The sequence below is a fragment of the Manis javanica genome, chromosome 1, assembly GCF_040802235.1.
Source record: "Manis javanica isolate MJ-LG chromosome 1, MJ_LKY, whole genome shotgun sequence".
Taxonomy (NCBI): Eukaryota; Metazoa; Chordata; class Mammalia; order Pholidota; family Manidae; genus Manis; species Manis javanica.
Window position 1 is genome coordinate 206,547,649 of NC_133156.1, and position 24,754 is coordinate 206,572,402.

The following is a 24,754-nucleotide window of genomic DNA, read 5'->3' on the forward strand; positions in this document are numbered from 1 at the left end:
TTGTAATCAATTAGGTATATTGGTTTTCCTCATACAAAATAGTTTGAAAACCAGTACGGCACTAGACAGTTCTGAATCAAGTGTCTCATCAAGATTTCTGTCATTTATCCACATATTCATTCACTCATTCGTAAGTATTTACTGACTTCCAATTAAATATTCAGCTCTCTTCTTAACCCTGTACATCACAAGAGAAGCTACTTACTCTCTGCCTCAAGAAGGTGGCCATCTTAGAGAAAAGATTAGAAACACTCAAGTCAGGTAAGGAGCAATCCAGAGCGGGAATGATCAAGTGCCCAAAAGAATGATAAAGGCTCTATAAATCTATATTGTGTTTATTTTTAAAGTAAATGGGATGGTTAAATGGCAAATTTTATTTTTTATATATATGTGTGTGTATACACACACACACACACACATACATACATATATTTTAAACACACACAGCAAATCCCTTTCATGGGAACTAAGAAATGTTTGTCCTGGTGTAGAGGTCCGAGCCGAGGCCGAGGTTGGACCCCAGCCCTTCTAAGATGGCGCTCATCCGGTAATGGCACATCCCACCATCCGCTCTGCCGAGTGGGAGAATCCCCCTCCCAGACCTTATAAGTAGTTCCGTGCTCGTGCACACTGCATGATTTCCGCCCTGTCGCCAATAGAGTTAAAGGTCACGCATGCTCTCCCCTTTGATTGGTCTAGGAAACATATATATAGCGGTAGTTAATAGTAGGGAGAAAAGGAGAAGCTAGCAGAATGAGAAGGTAGTGAGCCAGCCTGGAGAGACAGAGGAATAAGCTAGAGAGAAGCTAAGAGCTCTAACTCACACTTGCCTGCTTGCAAGCTGCAAACTTTCTGTAACACCGCCTGTGGGAAGAAATTAAAGCTGATTGAAACCCAACCAGGTCTCCTGTGATCGCGTCGACTAGACCCACGGGAAGCGGGCGCGATATCCTGGGTCGTCCTAGAGCCATCATGGACAATGGTAATCTTAATTTGGAGCTCCCCCATCATATCTAACATGATAAAATGCACTCACACCTATATTAAATATGTGGTGTGTTTTGCATATGAAACATTTTTCATAAAATGCTTTTTATACTTTAAAATTTTTTCTTGGAAAGTACTCGACTAACAGTAACGCATCTAAGTCATAATTTATAATTGTATACTGGCAAGATGATGCTTACCCAGGAATTTGGGGATGGGGCAAAATTTAGTTTGCAAATTATTTTCAAATGTTATTTTTATGAATGATAAATGAACAATGACAAAAAGGACACAATTTAGATATTCAATCTAGAAAAGATTAATTTTACTTTTGTAGTTAAAGAAATGTTTTACACATAATTGTTGAAAAGAAAACATGGCCTTAGGATTGTGTCCAGGTGCCCTTGGATAAAAATGACCTGGAATTGGTATAGAGAACAAAAATAAGTATGCTCTAATAAGTATATATATATATATATAATATGAAATGGAAGCTTCCTCTACTCATTTTTCCCTCATCCACTGAGAATCACACAAAACATAAAAAGCACAAAAAGAATGTAGGTACTGATTTCCACCAGAATTGGTCTTCACTTAGGTGTGCTGATACTCAGGGGCAGAGGGCTGGACTGGTGGCCACTGGGGATCTCTGTAAAGACGTGGCTCCCACAAGAACTGAGGATATCAAAGAAGGACGTCATGCACATTGCTCATTACCAAACAGTCTATAGTTGCTAGCGAAGTGATGGGGGATTCCACTCCCCACAGTTGTCCCTCAACTCCCCACCAGTTTCCATCCCTGAAAATCAAACTAATATCTTCTAAACACTTTTAGATGTACCTCAGTTGTGCTTGCCAGCTGAAGTATTCTATATTTAGAATATTTTATCTTCCATCTTGGACTTACATCCAGTATGAATGTCTCCTATTAAGCTCTGCATACTTTCAGGAAGACAACATGGTTATTTTCGGCCAGGGGATGCATGCCAGATTGTCTCACAATCCTTTCCATTTACCATAGGCAGAGGGAGGGAAAGAAAAGAGGGAGAAAGTGGCCTAGCGCCCCCCACTCTACCGTTTCCTGCATAGGCTCAAGACTGCTCTGTGGGCCAGGTTGTGCTGGGTTTGAGGGCTGGAAGTAGGATGACATGAGCTGATATAGGAGAGAAATATAGGGCCCATTCCATCCCAAGATGCTGTGTTTAGTTGGGAAGACCCAGGCCATATTAAACAGAGCCGCCAAGAGGTAAGTAAGGAAGTCCTGGTTTGTGTGATAGCCAAGCAGTTCAGAGGGGAGGGATGGAGCCTCCATGGAAATTATGGTGATTGAACCAGGCAGGGTTTGCCCCCTCTGAGCATGCTTGAGGCTGTTTATCTACCCTGCTGAATCACTCAGCTTTTCTAAGTTTCGGTCTCTACAGACTATTTCCTCTCTTCTCCCTCCCAGAAATATTGGCAAGCTTCTTTAGTCATTTGTGTTTCTTTACATTCTCAAGGCCAGAGGTATATCTTCTCTGATAGATAATGGCCCTCAGTTAAGGCTTGCAAAAGCTATTTTGCTTGATGTATTAGCACCCTTTTTTAGAATAATCCTATTCCCTTGATTCTTCAGTATTTACAATTTTTGTAAGTACCGATTATGTTTTCTAAGTCAAAGTGGGTAAAATTAGCGCATTGTATCCTGTTGTTGCTGCTTTTTGGAGTAGTCAGTCTTACATGTTTGAACAATACCACCCTGGTGTAATTTTAAAAGGTAGGAGCTCGATTTTTTAAAAAACACTTAGGCGGGCAGTGTGAGCTTTCTCTGAGGATGCTCACGTCAGGAGTGTTTTACATATATCACACAAAAGGAAATGGGTTCTCAGGGGATCAGGGCCCCTCTGAGCAGAGAGGTGAACCTGCTGAATTGTGGCAAATGGGCCCTTTTCCTCCAGCTGCACACTGTCAGCCAGGAGACATTTGAGGCCATCTTCCATTAATGGGCTTGTGGTTTGGGGAGCAGTCTGTGGTGGTGGGTGGGAGGGAGCAGGTAGAAAGGCCCAGTGAGCGGCAGTGGTTCCCCAGTCATTCGAGAGTATGTGTTCACTATGCAGTCCCTGTCAGCTTGGTAGCAGCCCTTGTGGGCTTCAGACCTCTCTGTTTGGGATTATCTAAAATTCCTGAAATGCAGACTTAATGACACACTAGTGAGCAGTGACTTTAGGCTTTCAGATAATTGGGTAACAGGAGGGATCATTGTGAGCTGAATAGTCAGGGAAGCCTTCCTGGAGGAGTGGGAGTTCAGCAGAGTCTGGAAAGATGACTAGAATGTAGATGGGCTGACAGAACTATGCGCTAGGTGCACTCTGATCCCAAGCACGGCTATCACGTAGCTGTGAGAGACCAGCCGCTTGGGAACTTGGGAGCTTCTTGCCTGTTGTGCCAGACTGATCAATTTGCTGAGTATTCATCCATGGTCATAGACTTTGCTCTGCCCTGGTTTTGAAATCTTATATTTAAAAAAAAAAATTAATAAAAGTATAGAGGATACTTTAACGAATGCCCACGTCATTCCAAACAGGAAAATATTCTGCCATATTAATTCAGATCTTTTAATAATGAGATGACTTTTACAGATAACATACTTAACATGTGTCTGCAGGACATAAGATATGTGCATTTTGCATTTTGCTAGATATTGCCAAGTTGATCTCCAAAGTGGTTATGCCAATTTGCATAACCACACCAGCATTTTGTGAGAGTTGCCATTTCCCTATATCCTTTTCACCATTCAGAATTTATTCTTTGCTTATCTTATGTGTTTGAAATGATCTCTTATTATGATTTTAATTAGTGCTCCTTGATCGTACTGAGGCTGAGCCTTTTTAAATGTGTTTTTAGGTTATTTACATTTCTTCTTACATAAATCATTTTTCTATCTGGTTGTTTGTAGTTCTTTATTCTGAATAGTAATGTTTTGGTCATTATATATGATGTAAATATCTTCTCCCAGTCTACTGCTTGGCTCTAAGTTTTGTTCATGGTGTCTTTTGTTCCAGAAAGTTTTACATTTTGATGTCACATTTTTTTCAGCCTTTTCCTTTATAATTTCTGTGTGTGTTTGTGTTTATATGTATTTGTCTTTTTAAAAAAGATCATTCCTTATATTGTGGTCATAAATTATATGCCTATATTTTCTTCTAATAGTTTTAAAGTTTCATTCTATTTTTATCTTTTAATTAGCGAACTTTTGTTTAGAGCGGTTTTAGTTCACAGCAAAATTGAGTGGAAAGTATGCAGAGTTTCCATGTACTCCTTTGTCCTCCCTGCAACACACACACAGCCTCCGGGACTAAAAACATCCCCCATCAGAGTGGTTCATTTGTTACAAAGGATGACCTGATACTGACACATCATTATCATGCAAAGCCCATAGTTTACATTAGGTTTCACTCTTGGTGTTGTCCAGTCCAAGGGTTTTGTCCAATCTGTGGTCCACTGTATATATAATGACATATATCCACCATTATAGTATAATACAGAATATTTTCACTGCCTTAAGAATCCTCTGTGTTTTACCAATTAGTTTTTCTCTCTCTCCAGTAATCTCTGGCAATCGCTGGTCTTTTTACTGTCTACAGTTTTACCTTTCCACAGTGTCATATAGCTGTCATACAGGATAGAGCTTTTTCATAATGGCTTCTTTCACTTAGTAATGTGCTTTGAAGGTCCCTGCATGTCTTTTCTTGGCTTGATAGATCTTTCCTTTTAGGGCTAAATATTTCATTGTCTGGATGTATCACAGTTTATTTATGCACTCATCCAAAATTTGGCAATTATGAATAAAGCTATTATAAACACAAGGATTTTGTGCAGACATAAGTTTTTACTTCATGTGGGTAAATATTAAGGAGCACAACTGTTGGATCACATGATAAGAGAATATTAGTTTTGTAAGAAACTGCTAAACTGTCTTCCCATGGGGCTGACCATTCTGCATTCCCACCAGCAATGAATAAGAATTCCTTTGCTGCATATCCTTGCTAACATTTGATGTTTGGCCATTCTAATAGGTTTGTAGTGGTATCTCATTGTTTTAATTTCTAGTTCCCTAATGACATATGATTTTGAACATTGTTTCATATGCTTTCTTGCCATCTGTGTATCTTTGGTGAGGTGTTTGTTCAGGTATTTTACCTTCTTTTTAACTGGGTTATTCATTTTTTACTGCTGAGTTTTTAAAGAGTTATTTGTATATTTTGGATAACAGTCTTTTGTCAGATGTGTACTTTACAAGTATTTTCTCTCTGTCTATGGCTTATCTTCTCATTCCTTTGATATTATCTTTCACAGAACAAAAGTTCTTAGCTTTAATGGAGTCTAGTTTAGTAATTATGTCTTTCATGGATCATGTCTTTTGTGTTATATCTAAAAAAGTCATTGCCAACCCCATGTCATCTAGATTTTCCTATGTTCTAGGAGATCTACAGGTTTGTATTTTACATTTACTTCTATCATCCATTTCGAGTTAATTTTTGTGAAGGGTGTAAGATCTGTGTCTAGATTCATTTTTTTGCATGTGGATGTCCAGTTGTTACAGCACCATTTGTTGAACAGATTATCTTTACTCCATTGTATTTTTCCTATGCTGTGTGAATCTATTTCTGGGCTTTCTATTCTGTTCCATTGATCTGTCCTTTCACCAATACCACACTGTCTTGATCACCACAGCTTTATATAAAGTCTTAAAATTGGGTAGTATCAGTCCTTCAGCTTTGTTCTTGCACTACAATATTATGTCGGCTATTCTGGATCTTTTGCTTCACTATATAAATTTTGGGATCATTTTGTTGATATGTATACAATAACTTTCTGGGATTTTGATTGAAATTTGTTGTATCTATAGATCTAGCTGGGAAGAACTGACATCTTGACAATATCCATGAGCATGGAATCTATTTCTTTGAAAAATTCCATTTACTTAGTTCTTTGATATGTTTCATCAAAATTTTATAGTTTTGTTCATATAGATTTTGTATGTATGTTGTTAGATTTATATCTAAGTATTTAATTTTGGGAGGTGCTAATGTAAATGATAATGTGCTTCTATTTTCAAATTCCACTTGTTCATTGCTGGTATACAGGAAAGCAATCAACTTTTGTATATTAACTGTATCCTGTAATTTTGCTATAATTGCTTATTAGTTCCAGGAGTTTTTGTTGATTTTCTGTTGATTCTTTCAGATTTTCTGTATAGGTGATCTATTATCTGCCAACAGTTTTATTTCTTCCTTCCCAATATGTATACTTTTTATTTCTTTTTCTTGTCTTACTACATTAACTAGGCCTTCCAGTATGATGTTGAAAAGCAATGGTGAGGGGGGACATCCTTGTCTTGTTCCTAATGTTAGCAGAAAATATTGGGTTTCTCACCATTAAGTATAATGTTAGATGTGAGTTGTTTGTAGATGTTCTTTATCAAGTTGAGGGATTCCCCTCTATTCCTAGTTTGCTGAGAGTTTTTATCATGAATGGGTGTTGGATTTTGTCAAATGCTTTTTTTGCATCTATTAACATAATCATGTGATTCTTTAGTATGTTGATGTGATGAATTATATCATTGATATTTGAATGTTGAACTAACCTTGCATACTTGGAATAAATCTCACTTGATTGTGCTATATAATTCTTGTTATACACTCTTAGATTCAATTTGATAACATTTTGTTCAACATATTTGCATCTGTGTTCATGAGATACATTGGTTGATAGTTTTCTTTTCTTGTAATGTCATTGGTCTTGATATTAGAGTAATGCTAGCCTTATAGAATGAGTTAGGAAGTATTCCCTTTGATTCTATCTTCTGGAAGAGACTGTAGAGAATTGGCAAACTTTCTTACTTAAATGTTTGGTAGAATTCACCAGTGAACCCATCTGGATCTGCTACTTTCTGTTTTGGAAAGTTATTAATTACTGATTCAACTTCTTTAATAGACATGGGACTATTAAGATTATATATCTGTTCTTGTGTAAGTTTTGACAGGTTGTGTCTTTCAAAGGATTGGTCCATTTCATCTAGGTTATCCAATTTGTGGGCATAAAGTTATAACATTCCTTTATTATCTTTTAATGTCCATGAAATCTGTAGAGATGTCCCTTCTTTCATTGCTGATGTTAGTAATTTGTATCTTCTCTCTTTTTTCTTTAGTCTGCAATGATTTTATTGATCTTTTCAAAGAACCAACTTTTGATTTTGTTGATTCTCTCTATTGATTTTCTATTTTCAATTCCATTGATTTTGGCTCTAATTTCTATTATTTCTTTTCTTCTTCATACTTTGGATTAATTTGCTCTTCTTTTTCTAATTTCCTATGGTGGAAGCTGTGATTATTGATTTTAGATCTTTGTTCTTTTCCAAATCATGCATTCAGTGCTATAACTTTCCCTCTAAGCACTGCTTTCATGGCATCCCATACATTTTGATAGATTGTGTTTTCATTTTTATTCAGTTCAAACTATTTAAAAATTTCTCTTGAGGTTTCTTCTTTGACCCAAGAAGATTTCTTCAAGAGGAAATTTTTCATGAAAGAAGAAAGATTTCAAGAAGGTTTCTTCTTGTTTTACTTAGAAGTGTGTTGTATACTCTCAAATATTTTGGGATTTTCCAGCCTATCTTCCTGCTATTGATTTCTAGTTTAATTCTAGTATGGTCTGAGAGTAGACATTCTGTGATTTTTATTCTTTGTTAAAAAAAAATGTTAAGACAAGATTTCTGGCTCAGAATGTGGTCAATCTTGGTGAATGTTCCATGTGGGCTTGAGAAGAATGTGTGTTCTGCCATTGTTGGATGAAGTAGTCTATAGACATTAATTATTTCCAGTTGATTATTGGCACTATGGAGTTTAGCTATATTCTTACTGATTTTATGCCTACTGGATCTGCCCATTTCTGACAGAGGGGTATTATAGTATCCAGCTATAATAGTGGATTCATTTATTTCGCCTTGCAGTTATATCAGTTTTTGTCTCACATATTTTGATGCTCTGTTGTTAGATGCATACACAGTAAGGGTTGTTATCTCTTCTTGGAGTACTGACCCCTTTATCATTATGTTATGCCCTTCTTTATCCCTGATAAATCTCTGTGCTCTGAAGTCTGCTCTGCCTGAAATTAGTATAGCTAGTCCTGCTTTCTTTTGACTAGTGTTAGCTTAGTATATCTTTTTCTATCCCTTTACTTTCAATCTGTATGTGTCTTTATATTTAAAGTGGATTTCTGTAGACAACATATAGTTGGGTCTTGTTTTTCTTATCTATGCTGACAGTCTCTATCTTTCAATTAGTATATTTAGACCTTTCACATTTAAGGTGATTATTGATATAGTTGGATTAATATCTATCATATTTGCTAGTTTTCTATTTCCCAACCTCGTTCTTTGCTCCTATTTTTGACTGCCACACTTTTTCTGCCTTTTCCAGTTTTAACCAACCATTTTATAAGATTCAATTTTTTATCCATTCTTAACATCAATTATACTTTTTTTTACTTTTTTATTAATTGTCTAGAGTTTTGAATATACATTTACAACTAATCCAAGTCTGCTTTCAAACAATGTTATTCTGCTTCATAGATAACTCTAGCACCTTATCACAATAAAATATCTATAATTCCTCCTTAACATAGTAAAATATCCATAATTCCTCTCTTTCTTTCCCTCTTTGTATCATTGCTGTCATTCATTTCACATATATACACACATAATCACATTCATTGTTGCTATTAGTTTGAACTGTTGTCTTTTAAATAAATTAAGAATAAGAAATATAGAATTTTAAATTTTCTCTTCATTTATTCATTCCTCAATGTTCTTCTTTCACACAGATCTGCGTTTCTGATCTATATCATTTTCCTTCTTTCTGAAGAACTTTTAACGTTTCTTTCAAGGCAGGTCTACTGGCAACAAATTCCTTCAAATTTTGTTTATCTGAGAAAGTCTATTTCTTCACTTTTAAAGGATAATTTCTCAGCACACAGAATGCTAGGTTGGTGGGCATTTTTCTCTCAACAATGTAAATATTTTAATCTATTTGCTTGCATGGTTTCTGAGAAGCAAGATGAAACTATTAACTCCCCTATAGGTAAGGGGTTTTTCTTCTCTGGCTTCTTTCAGGATTTTTTCTTTTTGGCTTTAATTTTCTGAAGTTTGAATATTATATGCCTATGCGTAGTGGGATTTTAGTTTTTGAGTGCTTTTTTGGCATTTATCCTGCTTGTTCTGTGGGCTTCCTGTATCTGTGGTTTGATGTCTAGCATTAATTTGGGAAATTTTCCATTGTTACTGCTTCATATACCACTTCTGCTCCTTTCTTTCCTTCTTTTCCTTCTAGTACACCCATTATGCACATGTTAAAGGCCCTCTTCATATTTGATACAGTGTGTGTTTTTGGTCTCTAGCACTTCTTCTTGATTCTTCCATAGAATTTCCATCTCTCTGCTTATATTACCTCCATCTGTCCTAGAATATTGTCTATTTTTTCCATTAAAATCCTTAGCTTTTTCATCATAATTAAAAAAATCTGGTCTGAAAATTCCAACAGTCCTGCCATATCTGACTTTAGTTCTGATACTTGTTCAGTGTCTTCAAACTGTATTTTTTGCCTTTAGTATATCTTGTAACTTTTGGTTGAAAGTTAGACATGACGCACTGTGTAAAATAAACTGCAGTAATAAGCCTTATGTAATGTAGTGGTAAGGTATAGAGAAAGGGGAAGCAGTCTACAGTTCTATGATTAAGGCTTAGTTTCTTGGTGAGCCTGGGCCTCTGGACTGCAAACTTCACCAGTGCTTCTCAGGGGTGCCTCCCCCAACCTTCAGTGGGAAAGGATGCGTAGGTGGGTCTTATACTGTGTACTGGTTTCTGTGGAGATTTCTGCTCCAGTAAGGTGTGATTCTCTGTATCTTTATATTCTTCTCTCCAATTTGGGGGCAAAATCACATTTTGCCCTGTGACCTCACCTCTCCGATAGATCTAAGAAGAGGTGTTGATTTTCAGTTTGTTCAGCTTTTTACTTTGTTAGGATCTTGTGAAGATTTCTAAGCTCCTTATTTGTCAGGCCAGAAACCATAAGTCTAAAGTTTTATTTTTTATATTTAGTTCTTTAATAAATCTGGAGCTTAATTTTGTGGATGATGTTACATAGATTTCACATTTTAGTTTTATATGGTTAGCCAAGTATTACAACACCAATTATTGAATAGTTCAGTCTTTCCCCCCTTTTTTCAGTGCTTTTTATCAAGAGCCTACGAATAGAATCAGGTCTGTTTCTGAGCTTTCTATTTTACTCCATTGTTTTTTTCATCTTCTCTTGTATCAATACCATACTATCTTAATTACTATATTTTTATAATAATAGTTCTGGGTTAATATGCTGGCAATCATGTTACTGAAAGCCAGTTTTCCATTTTAAAAGTTCATTGAGTTATAATTTACATACCATAAAATTCACCCATTGCAAGTGTACAATTCAATGATTTTAGCAAATTTATAGAGTTGTACAATCACCACAATTCAAGAATATTTCCTTTACCCCATAAAGTTCCTTCATGCCCTTTTGTAATTAATCCTCACTTCTACCCACCATCATTTCAGCCCTTGGCAGTAACTAATCTGCTCTTTGCTTGATAAATTGATCTTTTCTGGGCATATTGTAGAAATGGAATCACACAATATGTAGTCTTTTGCATTTGTGAAAGTTAATTTTTATGTCAATACACACATAGTCCAATTTGATAAACCTATTTACTAATTTATTTAAAATGTTAAGAAATAGCCTTCTCCAATATATTAAAGTACAACAATACTATTCTTGAGGCTATTTTATCAAATGGATTCTATCTGGAGAAAAGATGTATTCTAAATTACATTTTTCTTAGCAATTTGAAGGGATGTTTTATTAGTCAAAAAATTTGAAGACTATATTCGATGGTGTTGAATATATTCATGTATATTGCTTTTAAGAATATATTAATGAAGACTTACAAAGTATGGATTAAATTTATTAAGACTATGTCCTTCGAGACATATATTCATGACTTTATATTTCCTTGACTATATTTACTGTGTCGATATTCTTGCTTAGAATTCTTATGACTAAAGGAAAAAATATTGTTTAAAACACATTTGTAGCTACTTAGTACATCTTAGAAAGTCTGTGAATCAGTCATTTGTGGAATTAATCTTTCAGCATGTGCACATCTGAGAAATTGGTTTTTGGCAAACTGGCCATTCACTGAATTTGCTATTTGATGGATTGGCCAACTTCATAATATACCTTGATAGTATATGGAGCAAATCCTTTATCTTTTTTTTTTTTTCAGATTTATCTTTGTTACTTATGCACTTCAAATTTTGCATGTAAATCTTAGAATCAGAGATTAAGCTCTGTGAAAATTCCTATCTGAACTTTGTTTGGAATTACACTGTGTACTGTCTTGCCTAATAGGTTATTATTAGTGTCAAGAAGTGCGAATACTTTCTGTATGTTGGCACTGTATTCAGCAGTCTTGTTAAATACATTGATTAAGTTTGGTTTTGGGTTTTCTATGTAGATAATTATGTTGTCTGTAAACAATAATTTTTTCTCTTTCCTTATAACTAATTTTTTCCTTGTGTTATTGTATTCTTTAGGACCTCCAGTATAGTCGTGTGTAAGAGGAGCAATAGAGGGCATCCAAGTCTTTTTCTTGACATCAGAGAAAATTCTGCTGTACTTCAAACATTAGGTAAGATATTATTGTAGATATTTGAATGATACTTTGTATCAAATTAAAACAGGTCCCTTCTACTTCTGGTTAGATAAATATTTTCTTTTTTTGTTATTTTTTTTTTAGTTATGAATGAGTATTTAATTTTATCAGGTACTTTTCTGCATCTGCTGAGATAATTACAAGTTTAATCTCTTTTAGTGTGATACATGGTCATTTACATTGCTACAGTTTGTGCTATTGAAATACATTCCTGGGATAAATCCTACTTGATCAAGACATATTATTGCTTTTAAACATCTCTGAATTTTATTTGGTTTAGTATTTTACATCTCTGTTCATAAGAAACATTACTATTACTATATGATTTCTTTCCTTCCTTCCTCTCTCTTTCTTTCTCTTTCCTTTCTCTTTCTTTATCATATGATTTTCTACTATCCCACTATCTTTGTCCAGGTTAAGCTAGCTATATACAATTAAGTTAGCTTTTTCTACCTTCCTATTGCTGGAAAGTTTCTACTTCTAGAAAAGTTTGTTTTGATGTGGATTTAGTACTGTTTCAGTTTATTTAATAATAATTAGAGGTCCCTTAAAGTTAACAGTTTTCCTTGAGTCAGTTTTTATAATTACCCACTTATCTAAGTTTTCAAATTTAATGGCAAGAAGTTGTCTATATTTTATGATTTTAAAATTCCTACTGCATCTGTAGTTACAGTCCCCTGTCACCACTCAACATTATTATTTATAAAGTGTTTTTTGCTTAATCTATTAATCTGATAATCTGATAAAGGTGTATTAAAATCTTCCACTGTAAATTTGGATTTAAAAAAATACTTATGTCAGATTTTACTTTGTATATTTTGAGACTATCTTATTAAGCACATATAATTTCATGATAATTACACCTTATTTATGAATTGTTCTTTCCATTATGCAATATGTCACTTTATCGCTATTTATGCCTTTTGCCTTAAATTGTATTTTTTCTGACATGAATAGTTATTTTGATTAGTATTTGCCTTGTGTACCTTTAGATCAATTTGGTTTTAATAGTTCTATTACTTTGGTGTGAGGTGAATTTGTAGGTGGCACATGTCTGGATTTTAAAAATCTAATGTGATAGTCTCAGGTCTCCATAGTTGACTTTAGCCCATTTATATTTATGATGATTACTGACAGATGAGATTAATTCTGGCATCTTCTTTTAATTTCTTTTTTTCCAGGTTTTTTCTTGGCTCCTTTTATTGCTTCTTTTCTGTTCATTGCTACACTAATGATGTTTTCTTTTTCCCCACTTTTTTTGTTTTCTCTGCTAATTTGGAAATTGCATATTGTATTTTAATTATTTTAATGGTTACCCATACATTAAAAAATGTATTATGGAATATTTAAAATATATAGACAGTTGTACAAAATAATAATACACTTATTTTCAGCTCTGTGGACCATGTTTGGCTCAGATTTCTTTTTATAAAGAAATAAAGCATTACAGAGCAATTGAAAGCTCTGTGTATCCCACCTCCTTTTTCTCCACAGGCAACCACTAATCTGCATTTGGCATTTATCATTTCCATTGATGCGGTATATGTATGTCTCCATGTTCAATATATAGTATTATCCTGTGGTTTCTACTTATATAAATGATATGTTAATGTATGCATAATTCTACAACTTTTGTTTTTATTATGTATTATACATTATTTTAAGATTTATTTATTTTAGCACATGTGGCTTTACTTCATATCTTTAATTACCATATAGCATCCATTGAAAAACTGTGTCATGATCCATTCTCCTGGTGATGGATATTTAGATTGTTTCCAATTTTTCATTGTCACAAATGTTGGAATAATTTTCTTGCACATAGTTCCTTGGGCAAATGAGTGAGAGCATTTTCAATGTTTATTTTAAAGTAGAATTTCTTTGTCCTAGGGTAGGTGCAATTCAACTTTATTAGATATTGTAAAGTTGCTCTACACAGTGGTAATACCAACTTATATATATTTGGTGTATTTCTAAGACTCCTTTGCACCTAGGATTCCAGATATGGTCTAGTTTTACCAATAGGATGCATTCAGGTGAAACCAGGAAGGGGGATTGAGGCAGAGATCATGTTTCTGCTGCACTTGCTAGCAAGCACAGCGACAGAGGCACTTGTTTTCTGAAGCAGCATTGGCCCCTAGCTTCAACGGGTGGAGAGCAGGGTGTTGCCTGTGTAGATCAGAGCAGCAGCTTTCTGATCACACAGATCATATAAGAGTAAACAGCGGTCTTGATGGCCCAATTCAGGGTGGCTTTGCGAATTGCTTCTGAAAGCTCAACTTAGATTCTATTTCTTTAGTGCAGTGATTCTGTGGGCTTTTTAATACCCTATAAGGAACTCCTTTCTATTTAAACTTGCTAGAGTGGTTGATGTTCCCTGCAACACCTTAACCAACAGATTGGTTTTGTGGTTATTTTTCCTAGAATCAGGGTGCATTATGTTTTCAGTTCCTTCTCCGTAAAAGTCCTTTAAAATTTTGTTGACCTATCTGTACTATTGTCACAGTTTTAAAGTGTATTCAATACTTTAAACATTTTTATTGTGAAAGGTAATCAAGGCATATGTCAAACATTCAAAAAGCACTAACTGTATACAATAGAAAGTAGGTCTCCTGCTCTTCTCTGCCCTCCAGCAACTCGGGTTCCCAGAGGCAAATACCACTATCAGTCATGTACCTACCCTTTCAGAGTTATTTTATGCATATACAAGGACATATATGTATTTTATTTTTGAAAATGAATGGTATACATATAGATTTGCATCCAGCTTTTGTGAATAAAAACTCACTGGGAGAAAATAACATGCACATAGAAAATGCAAAAAACATATATCGAGTTAATCACTGTAAAGTGCGCACCTGTGTAACCACACTCAGCTCAAGAAACAGAACATTGCCCGTCCTCCAAAGCCTGTTATCTGCCCCTCCGTCATCATCCATTCCCTCCCTCCCTGCCGAGGGAACCGTTATCTTGACTTTTGTGATATTCATTTCTTTGCCTTCTCTATGGGTTTGCCTCCTCTGAATGCATCTCTAAACAATAAAGTTTAGATTTGCCTATTTAAAAAATTTTTTATTAATGGAGTCATATTGTGTATATTCTTTTGTGTCTTGCTTTTTTTTTTTGCTCCATATCATATTTTGAAGATTCATCCATGTTTTTGAATGTAATGCACTTTGCTTTTTCCACTTACAAATATTATCTTGGAGATTGTTCCATAGCACTGCCTGTAAGAACAATAAGTAATTCAACCAGTGTCAAAATGATGAGCATTTAGGTTGTTTTCCATTTTTTACTATTACAAATATGCTTCAACAAATACTCTTGTACATACATGTGCAAGTAAATGAATAGAATAAATTCCTAGATGCTAAATCTTTGAGTCAAAGATGTCCATTTCAACTCTTGATAGACATTGCCAAACTGTTCTTTTTAAAAGTTACGCTAATTTTTATTCCCATTAGCTATATAGATTTCCTGTTTCCCTACACATTCCCCAATACATTTAAATCTTTTTGTATCTTCTTTGATAAGTGGAAAATGACACTTCATTTTTGTTTTATTTCTTATCTCTTTTATCATGCATAAAGTTAGGCCTTCTTTCACTTTTAAAAACTATTTTTATTTCCTTTTCTGTTTGTTGGTCTTTTTTTCATTGACTTTAGAAATTTTCATAATAAGATTTGTCCTTTTTTAGGTGATATGAATTGCAAGTATTTTCCCCAGGTTGTGTTTGTTTGTTTTTGACATTGTGGTGTTTTCTCCCATGCACAAACTTTCATTTTTATATAATTATGTTTAACACTTTTTAAGGGTCTTTGGCTTTTCTGGCATACCTAGAGATGCTTTTCTCACTCTGGAATTATTTTTTAAAAACTCTCCCATATTTTCTTCTTGCTCTTTTAATGTTCATTTGTAATGCTTATGGCTTTGATCTGTCTGGAGTCTCTTTAGATATGAGGTCTAAAATAGGTCATAATTGTTTTACAAATTATTTTTTATTCGTAGTTCCACTGATCTGTTTTTTCATGCACCAGTAGTGGACTACTTTAATTTTGTAGCATTTTAATGTATTTTAAGATCTGGGTGGGCTAGTTCCCCTCATTACACCTCATTTTTAGAATTTTTATGGCTATTCTTGCTTGTTTATTTTTCCATGTGAAATTTAGTGTCAGCTTGTCTGATTCCCCTTCTCCTGCCAAGAAACTTACTGGGATTTATAGATGAATTTAGGGAATACTGACATCTTTATGATGTTGACTCTTTTTGTACAAGAATACTCTTTTGTTCAAGTCTTTTTTGGTCTGTGTGGTTCATTAGCATTTGCATTTTAAATGATCCAGCCCTTGGACATTCTTTGCTTGATTTCTCCCTAAGTATTGTTTCTTCCATTACCTGTTCTAACTGGTTGCTGTTTTTATTTAGAAGATCTATAAATTTCTTTATGTTAATTTTATACACAGTGATGTTACTGAATTGTATTAGTCTTTCAGCTGATTCTTGTTTTTCTTTCTCTTGATAAAAATCCCATCATATGCAAAGAATGATCATTTCTTTTCTTCTTTCTTGCCTCCTTATACTGTTCAGCACAATATCAAATAAAGGCATTGAGAAAGACCACCCCTGATTTGATTCTGACTTTAAGAAGACTGCTTCTTCTTTCCTGCCCAGCCAATTGAGGTTTTGCTCCAGTAAGTTGGAGAAAGCTGAGGCTTTGGGGAAAAGATGGTGGCAAAGTCCGTGGCGGTGTCCCACGGGCTGGGGTGTGGGGATGCTCCTGCTTTGCTCAGTCGCTCATCTTACCCTCCCTCCAGGCAGAGTCAAAGAGAAGCCCTGGGACAGAGGGAAGCCAGGCGAGGGGAGTTGTGGATGGGGGACTTCAGAAAACCCTCTGGATTCCTCTTACCAGGCAGAGCTGCTTGTGGGTGGTTAAGCTCTAGAGGCGTTGGCTGGTGGGCCTGCATTAGCATCTCCTCTGCCTTGTGTCTGACTTCCAGCCCAGGGGTGGACGGGGAAGATGCTCAGTCATGGAGACAGTGAAGACAAAGAGGAGAGGGGACGGTTACTTGCCTCTCTTCCTAGTGCAGTGTAAGTTTGGAATACTTGTGTTTCTATACTGTTAATTATGTAACAACCTATTTATATTTATTACCACTTCTCCTACATTACAGAACCCTCTTCCCTTCCTCCCGCCAGTCATCACAGAAACATTAGGGTAATACTCTTTTCTCAGTTAACCTTTCCTTCCAGAATAGTTTATTTTTGAGAGGAAACATTTGATAAAGCTCCGAGTAATTTTAAATACATGATTTGCCATGTTAACACTTGTCACTTATCATATGCACTTCAGTCTGACCTCCTGCCATTCTGTTAACCTTCAGAGACGCTGTTAAGGCGAGCCATTTGTGGTTCCCCTGTGAAAACTCTGCATTTAAATTGCTTTTCCTCCTTTCCTCAAGTTTTCCATAACTATAAATAAATTTAATTACCATTCCAAGAAGTGTAAGCATATCTTCTATTACATTCTTCAATCTTTTATCTCCCCCTTGTCCCTCCCTCAGTCTATCAGGCAGCCTCCCTGTTTCTCGTGGCACTTCTCCTTTCTCAGCTCCCCTCCCACAACTAGAAACCTGAGTCTGTTATCCTTTCTGTCCAACTGGGTTTCAGAGAGTTTCGGTCCAACCTAGTACTCTGGGGCCTACCCTGCAGGCACAAGAACGTAGTAGGGAATCAGCATCCAAGACTCCTAAAGTACCTCCACCAGCGGCTAAATCAGTCACATCCAAAGGTGTGTCCTCATCACAACAGAAGTACAAATTTCCTTCTGTCACCATGAGGTTGGGTCTAAATGACATCTTAAAAAGCTACACTAATAACAATTTACCTTGAAGGTTTCATTATTTTCCAAGCATTTTTAATGCCTTATTTCATTTGTTCTTTTTTCCCAATCATAAAATATAGTGCCATCAACTCTGTATTGCATTTGTTCTTGCCAAGGTCTTCATAATGTAAGAGAGGCAGGCAGTTTTCTCCCACTCTTGATGCATATGGAGAAATTAAGACACATCACACACACACACACACACACACACACACACACACACACACACACCTATCTCTATCAACAGAACTGCTCCTTTGACTCCTGCCTTCTACCTTTTCAGGCGATCTTCCTTCTCTCTCCTCCCTCCTAGTCACATCAAAAGCTCCTCTATGGTGACAGCAGGGAGTTTAGAACAGGGACAGCTAGACTTCTTCCCCAGAACTGCTGGGGGCAGGCAACTGTGTCCTGGTGTCTGGAGTTTTCTGTGCCTGCTGGTGCCTCCCTCAGGGAAGCCCTCAGGTCCTCTTCATGCCACACCTCCTCAGATTCCCACAGTGGATCATGGGTCCATGCTTCCTTTATTCTTTTTCATCCACACCACCCAGGGTTATAAACCATCCTTCAGGTGCCCCCACCCGGAGCCCAGGACTCTCGGTGGCAGGGTGGCCTGGCTGCCTCTGGGCCTTTAAGTCCTGGGACCTTGGAGCTGGTCCTTCTAGAACTGAGCAGGGAACAGAAAGAAGGTGGACCCATGAAGCAGGAGAAAAGTTAAGACTTCAACTTTTCAAATCTCAATGTGTTTATTGTACAAGAGGGATGAAAGCAGTTTGTTCGTTCCTCTTCAGGCCTAAGATATGCAAGGGATTGTGTACAGACCTGAGGTGACCCCAGAGTCTCCCCCCGCCACCCATGTCTCCTCAGCTGCCCAGTCCTCCCAGCCCCTGTCTAACACCGACTGTCCTGGGCCTGCATCCCCATCCTGTGCCTCGCCTTGCTGTAATAGTTCCCTAACAGGCTTCAGGACTCCCATCTGCAGCCCTTCCAGCTCATTCAGCCTGCAACTGAAAGAAACCTTCCAGAAACCCACTTCTGATCATGCTGTCCCTTGGCCACCCACAGGATGAAGTCAAACTCCATGGCACGGGCCACCAGCCAGGACTGGGACTCTCCAGCTTCCTGGTCACGCACCTCCTACCTTCTCCCAAACCTAGTTGTCCCTACACTGGATGTACCTTATGCCCTTGAGACATTTCTCCCTTCACCTCAAATGCTGTTCCTCTTGCCTAGCAGGCGAACACGTCCCCTTTTAGTGGAATCAGCTGGGGGCGAATCGTGAGCTCAGCTCTGTGCCCAGCCAGCTGTGAGGCCTGGTGCAAGCGGCCTTTACCCTCTTGTGTCTCAGCTTGGCCACAGGCCCAGTGCTGCTCACGGGGCTGGGAGGACTAGACAGCAGCAGGAAAAGGGCCAGGACAGTGCCCTGCTGCCCATAGGGTCCCCAGTGGACAGTTGTTACTGTTATTTGCCTATATGTCTCAGCTTAAGTGTCATTCCGTAGGGAATCTCCCAAGTCCCTAGGCTAGAAGAGTTTCTTGTTCATTTCTGCACAGAACCCTTCCTAATGGCCTACTCCAGCATCCCTAATATGTTTAGAAATGAGTTGAACGCTAATTTGCATTCAAGGTTACTACCTATCCCTCCACCTCTCCTTGCCTGCCCCACTAACTATAAGCTTCTGAAGGGCAGGACCAGTTTATTTAGTTTTGAATTCTCAGTGTCTGTCTAGGGTGTTTCTCAGGGCAGGCGCTTACCTGAATGTGTATCCCAGGCCAGCTGCAACTTACCCTTCAGCAGCTTTCATAGGATATCGCTCTGTGCTCACCCCCTGGCCAGGCTCTGGCACAAGCTTGTCCAGGCAGACCAGAATCAGGGCTGAATTTGGAGGAGGCAAAAGCCCATTAGGTATATCAACACTGACTTTCTATTAGTCCGTGTGTAGTAGGTAACTTCATTGGGTTACCCAACATGCCCAGGTGACTCCGTTGTCTTCCCTGCCCACTAACATTTAAGACTGGAGTGAACTTAAACACATACACAAACACCCAAATTACACCCCCCAATGTATCTTTTTTTTGGTGAAAAGAAAGTAGCATTCCAGGACCACTGTGTGTCTAAGGCATCTTGCAAGTTGGTCAGTTGTGTTCAGATGGAGCAGGTACTTAGGCATTTGACTTGGCCCACAGAAAGGCCGTGGGAGAGAGGCTCACCGGCTCAGATTGTTGGCCGGGGTCCTGAAAACAGTCTTCATGTCCACAACTTCTTTTTCTGAGCCTGTGGACAAGGCTACACTGAAAGTCTGGTTTACCTCCATTCCTCCCCCCAAGCCCACTCCGTTTTTATATTGCTCTGAGGTTAATAGCCATGTCGTGTGGGGTCATAGAAGACATCTGTGTCTCAGATAATATGCTTACGGTGATTACCACACATAATTGACTGACCTTCCCTCATTCTTTCCTTGCTGCAGGCCGAGGCTGATAGGAGGAAGCAAGCCACAGAGTTTATTTTCCATCACACACCATTGTGCTGCTGAGCAAATATTTTAGCAAGCTTTGAATGAACCACCTTTTCAAGCTCTAGGTTTTCAGAGTTAAATAGGAAGCCATGACCAACCTAATAATAATCCATTTTGAATCAGCTTCAGGCCACCCTACTGAAGCACTTTTGTGGGTCTCCTGGAAAACCAGGTTTGGGGCATGAACATTGCAGGATCCTCTTCCCTTCATCTTCATCCCATTGCCTTGAGGGGAGTGAGGACTCTTGATGCTCCTCACTGCAGTGTCTGGGTCTTTTGAGGAAGAGAAAAATTAGCCCTTGGGTGCCCAGCCAACACAGGTCCCAAAAAATACCCGGAGTCCAGCCTTTTGAATCAGCTCATCCCATCACTGGCCACATGAGGCACAGCCGGCAGCTCCTACATCCACCCACCATCACAGGGCCACCCAGTCTGAACAAAGAACATCTTAAGCTCTCAGCAAACGGATCCCTCTTTTTCCAAAGACAAGTAAGACTCTTGATCCCAAAGAGAATGGAAATCTAGGAGACTGAAATGAAAAAATTCCCCAAAGCAAACTTCAAAATGTTACATTAAGATTTTTAAACTTTTTAATAATGTTTTACCTTAGCTCTATTCCATCTATCTAGCAATTAATCCATCAGCCTTCACATAATACACACCTACAGGAAACGCGCTTCACGTGCCTCTGGGCTGGATTCCACTGTGGCTTACTAATGTGTTAACACTCTGGAATTCCCTTGACTTTCAGCATCCCTTCTTCCCAGCCCAGCCCTCCCAAGTAAGTTCGTAGGTAGGTGTCAGGGCTCCGTGACTCTGCTGGGATTTGGCCCGAGCCCCAGAGAACCAACCGCGGTCTAACTCACAATGGCACCACCTCAGCTGGATGTAAAAGCTCAACGTTCCCACTCCAACCTCACATCAACTCCCCAGACCTGAGTGTTGTACCCTCAGGAGGATTAACTGGAAAGCAGGTGTCAACAAAAAACTTTTCTGCCACAGTTTGTCACATGAATACTGCTTCAGAGTCATTTTAATCTGTGCAATGACATAAATTGGGACCTAGCTGCCACTTGGAGAAATCCACCTGCAATTGTCATTTCACCAATATTTTACAGAAGGCACTCATATCTTCTGGTTGGAGGAGGGACCAAGGAAAAAGGCTGGGTGGGGGGGTGGGTGGAGGATCACAACTGCTTAACAGAAAAATTATACATATTCTAAACATATGGGTGATCTTTAGAAAATCTCAGCATCACTTCATAATTATATACTACAAGTTTTAATTAACTAAAGCTCTGCAAATCATAATGCCTTATTAAAATGCAATTAATCCTTTGATTAAAAAACAAAAAGCACAAGTATTTACAACAAAAACACAAGTAGAATAATTACAAATATCATGTACCCATTTCTTTTATTTGGGTGTCACTTATGATGTTGCCCGCTCCCTTCATTAATTCGAACACACACATTATCTCGCATCCACAGCAGCGTGAGTGACAGTGGTCACCAAACACACAGCACTATATCCTATTGATTTCGGCAAATCCTGAACAATGCCATTTGCATGCTTGTTTCTGTAATAATAAAGATATGCCATTCAGAATTAAAGCCTGGCCAGGCTAGTGGCAACTAATTGTGTTGTATGTAATGAGTGCAATTTCAATTTGATATCACCCTCAGCTTTTCTTGCCACACTCGCTAAGTACTTTCAAGTCTTTGTGGGGAAATAATTGATTTTTTTGTGCCGTGGGCACAAGAAAATTATTATGATCTTTTGAATAATGCCAAAGAAAAGACCATGAATGATTTAAATTGGTATATGAAGAAGGCTTCGCTGTGACTGCAGCTTGACTGACATCCTGCTAATGCAGTATCTAGATTAGCAGTTTTTAAGGAGGCAGCTAATATGAAACTAGTAAAATGAAAAGGTTGCTACCAGGATTGGGTGGCACTGGGTGTTGGTGGGGAGGATGTGTTGCTCCATTTTATTTGTTATCCAGGGATGACCAACAATTTGGGGATTTAAGGCATGACACGATTACGTAATTGCCTGGCCCTCACCACCGAGGGTATTATTCCACTGATAAATTACACATTTGAAATGGGCAGAGAGGAGAGGGCTGAAGTGGACTGTTAGCAGGATTCCAGTTCAGGTGGGCAGACCCACCTGCGGTGGGCAGATCCAAGTAAATGGAACGTGAAGATTGGTTAGCATCTTTTTCTAACATTCAGCTCCAGGAAGAAATTGGGAGTAGGATAGTAAGGAAGCTACTTTATTCACTCTTTAATCTCCCCATTAGGAACAACTGTGAGCATGGCTTGGCCTAGCAGAAGAGCCGAAGTCCCCTTTTCACCCAGGATGGTAACAGGGAAAGAAATCTAAACCTAAGACAGGTTTCCTTTGTGCCTATGAGGCCTCAGATCAGCAAGCCCAAGGGGACAACTGGTCCCCTCCCCTTTCTCCCTCCTCCCCATCCTTCAGTTGAGCCTTCCCTCCCTAATGTGGCAGCCTAGACTTGAACAACAAGGAAATAAGCACCTTAGAAAGATATGGATCCCCAATTCAAAACACAATTCCACCTTAAAATGCATCCACCTTCCAAATCTCATTCTTCAGAGGAGGGAGTGTTGTTAATTTAGTTGGTCATAACTAAATAGTTTCTAATCTGGAGCAGGAGGCTGCTGGGAATATTGGACAGTTTAAAGGTTAATCACCATCGCCTGGTTACACAAGTGAGGCAGAACTAATTCCTCCAAAGGCAAATGGCTTGCAGTTTTATCAGCAGTGCAGATTAGAAGTGTTAATATACAGAACAGAATGGACGCTTAAGGGCCGGTTTTCCCCTTATCGGCAAACTTTGCAACAGAACTCAGCCCTTGCACAACCTCTGCACTTCTATAATAAGACCCCTTATTTTGCCTCTCGAGCAGAACTATCAAACAATCCTGTCCAAACCACTGCCACCAAAATCAGGGTATTACAGACCACAGCTAATTGGAAGATCACTATAATGAAGGAAAAGATAAAATACTTTGGCTGTTGGCCTAAAATGTGGATCAACACAACATAGGAAGCTATCTTACTATGTCACATTCTGAGAGATTTACATAAACAATAAACTCAATCCAACTGCCCCCCAAAATATATCTTTGTTTACAGTAAATGCAACCTAAAGACAGACTAGAGGAGGAGGGAGAGGTACTTTACATCAGCAATATAATGAGGCCCGGGGTTTTGCGACTGTGCTGGAGCACAGGGACTGTGTCTATTTCCTCTCTTGCATTCAGCAGGGAGAAAATGGGTTTTAATGTTCTCCACACTTCCTATATCATAGATATTTAAATATTTGGACCACTCAATATGCTAAAATGCTTCTATCAGCTGCATACATTGACTTCCGTATTTCTGCTAGGGCTGCAGGTGCTTCCAGGGGAGGAGAAAGGGGAAGGCATAGGAGGGGAGGGTTAAAAGGCTGCTGGAGGCTGGGACCTAAGTGACTTGGTGGGTTTTCTTTAGGAGACTGGGGGGTGGAGATGAAGTGGATGCGGGAGAGGGTGGTGTTTTCTGAGAACAAAATTAAAGACGACCAACCTAATTGAGCAGGGACTGATACATTTCCTTAAGGGGAAATCTCGTATTATAACAACACCAAACATTCCAACCACACAAGGAAGAGGCTTTCTGGGGAGCATGCCCTCAGAGCCCATCCCTCCAGATGAGGATTTCTAGAGTCAGGTCTATTTTTTCCGCTAGTATCCAGGCAGCATGGATGAACCACATTCCAAGCTTTGTTCAGTGATTTTCCCCCTCTGGCTGCTGGCTCTCCACTGGATCCCAAAACACCTATCCTTCCTGAGCTATAGGGTAGCTAAAAGAAAGTGTCCCTATCTGCTGGCAATATGCTTCTGTCACTTACTTATTCGCTCTCATTATTTTATTGTGCAAGCACCTACTAGAAGGAGCCATGTTTTTTGTTTGAATGGCCCATTGCACCCGGAAGACCATTCCCATTAGGTACTCTTGGTTTATACCAACTATCTACTGCCTCAATACATGTTTATTGGATGCTGTAAAGGGTATATGCTGCTGACAAGGAAAGAGCAAGCTTATGGGGAAGCCAGGCCTAGCACGTAAGGGTGAGGATGCTTCAGGAGATCAGTGGCCACATGATGACAGGGGACATGTGACATGAAAGTGTGGCTAAATGGCAACTACCCAGCCAAGGCAAGAAGTGCTTTGGGAACTGAGGAGGGTGAAGCTCAATCGGCCAAAGTGATCAAGGGCCTTGAACTGAGCCTATAATTCATTCACGTGTTTAGTCATTTATTCACTCAATGAACACTTATGCTCTTCTACTGTGTCCCTGCAATGTTCTAGACACTGGGTATGCAAAGATAAGTAGAACAAGGCCCTGTCATCAGGATGCTCCTCATGGGAGGTGAGGAAGAGGGACTGACACATAACCAAATGATTCCAATATATCAGGCCCTTGGCATTCCCAGATTTACCACGTGGAGGTTTGGCTCATGTTAGTGGTCAGCGTTGAGGCCCATGACATGCAGCCATTAGTGCTGAGTGGTGG

The 24,754-nt window shown here is 38.4% G+C and overlaps 1 long non-coding RNA gene across 1 annotated transcript; it reads left to right on the forward strand.

Moving 5' to 3' along the window:
• The first annotated feature begins 2,017 nt into the window (after window positions 1–2,017).
• On the forward strand, window positions 2,018–23,580 carry LOC108398980 (uncharacterized). Its single transcript, XR_001853552.3, has 4 exons — window positions 2,018–2,233; window positions 11,654–11,748; window positions 16,360–16,463; window positions 20,118–23,580. It is a non-coding gene; the product is annotated as an uncharacterized lncRNA (long non-coding RNA).
• The last annotated feature ends 1,174 nt before the right edge of the window (window positions 23,581–24,754 follow it).